At 44.0% G+C, this 1,661-nt stretch overlaps 1 long non-coding RNA gene across 1 annotated transcript; it reads right to left on the bottom strand.

Moving 5' to 3' along the window:
* Positions 1-335: 335 nt before the first annotated feature.
* Positions 336-1,364, bottom strand: LOC137852969 (uncharacterized). Its single transcript, XR_011094109.1, has 2 exons — positions 1,217-1,364; positions 336-725 (listed from the first exon to the last, which is right to left on the bottom strand). It is a non-coding gene; the product is annotated as an uncharacterized lncRNA (long non-coding RNA).
* Between the last annotated feature and the right edge of the window lie 297 nt (positions 1,365-1,661).

The following is a 1,661-nucleotide window of genomic DNA, read 5'->3' as shown; positions in this document are numbered from 1 at the left end:
AGTCACAGTCAGTTCAAAAGATCGATGATATGCAGGACCCCAAGAAATGGCACTGAACTAGGTTGTTGAGCTAGAAGCACAGCCCGTGGTGCTGCTGTGCTTCTCTGCTTAGCCAGGATAGCTCTAGTTTCCCTAAATCCCTTCTTGTTCAGCAGGTGCTATCAGAAGGCACACAGAAAAATCTCCTCTGTAGAAGCTGAGGGGGGAAAAATGTTGCTGGGAAAATGTGCTTCCTGGGAAGGGGAGTGGCTGCAGATGTATGATCTTAGTATGCTTGTCTTGAATCTTTTAATCTTCCCCAAGTGAAAAGAAAAGCCCAGCCTGCCACCTAAAAATTGTCCTCCTTCTTTTTTTTTTTTTCTGGGGAATGATGGGTAAAACCTGGAGCAGCCATGTAGAGCACTACCAGCTGCGTTCTTTCTCAGACTCCAGATGAAAAGTGCTCTTCAACCTTTGCTTGCAGAAGTTCAGCCCCTGCTCCCTGGCTTGAAGGAATGTGCTTGATTTACCAGTGGGTGTGCTGTGGGCTTTTATCCTGCCAGTGGTCTGCAAAACGCAGCATTCCTTATTTCAGCCTGATGTGCTGGCTCAGTGTTCGTGTCAGATCCCTCCAATCTGCGGAGATGCAGCCTCAGAGCAGCCCCGCATCAAAGGCCAGGGCAGAAGCAAAGCGCCAACAGGGTTGTTCTCCTAGCTGCAAAACGTGTCCAGCTAGCACAAAGCAGCTAAAGAATGAAACAGTTAATAAAGTTTTGGAGCTCTGTTATAACTGATTATTTCCAGCTACAGCCTGCTTTGATGGTAACATTGGAAGAAGTTAATTAGCGGGTATTTTGGCTGTCTGCTCAAATTAGTTTTTTTTTCATTCAGGTAGGTTGGAATATCCAGACAATAATAATACATGTCTGAAAGTACTGGCTTGGCAGAAGAGCAACATGTGAGATTGCTCTTCTAGCCTCACTGCAGCCTTTTTTTTTTTTTTTTTTTTTTTTCCTCCAGAAATGACCTGAGCAAATCCTGTATAACTGGAGGTGTAGTAGGACAGGTGAGAAGAGAGCAGCCCTTCCCTCTGGCTAGGATGCAATCCTGGCCCCAAACCAACACCCTCTACTTCCCCCACAAGCAGTGGGATGCGCCAGGTGCTCCCCCTGATGCAGCCAGGCCAAAAACATCTCAAGGGAAACATCAATGGGGAGAAAATCCCATCTACACTCACTGCAGTCTCCCAAAGCTTTGCAGAGGTGGGTGTGTGGCATCTGAGACAACGTGCAGATAGCAGTCCACTGGAGAAAGTGCCACGGTCCTTCACCAGGTAGTGGGCACTTCTTTCTTTTTTCCATTGTTTAATGTTTTTGTTTGTTTGTTTGTTTGTTTTTCCCAAATTTACCCTGTTCTTTGGGTAAAAATAAATAATGTACATTGATGTTTTCATTTCTGCTTTCAGCTGAAACAAATTATTCCTGGTACTAGCAGCTGTTTGCACACCTACAAATTAACTAATTACTTTAATGTAACTAAGTACACATCAGAAATACAGGCCAGATGTTGCTGTCACTGACCTTGGTATAACAATACCTGTGCATTAAAAGAAAAAAAAAAAAGTGTTAGAAAAGAAGAGGACTCGAAATATATGAGTATGGGGAAAGTGGAATAAATTCTTA

This window comes from Anas acuta, chromosome 3 (genome assembly GCF_963932015.1).
Source record: "Anas acuta chromosome 3, bAnaAcu1.1, whole genome shotgun sequence".
In the NCBI taxonomy this organism is placed as follows: Eukaryota; Metazoa; Chordata; class Aves; order Anseriformes; family Anatidae; genus Anas; species Anas acuta.
The sequence above is the reverse complement of the archived record's forward strand: the minus strand, read 5'-3'. Positions and strand labels throughout refer to the sequence as shown.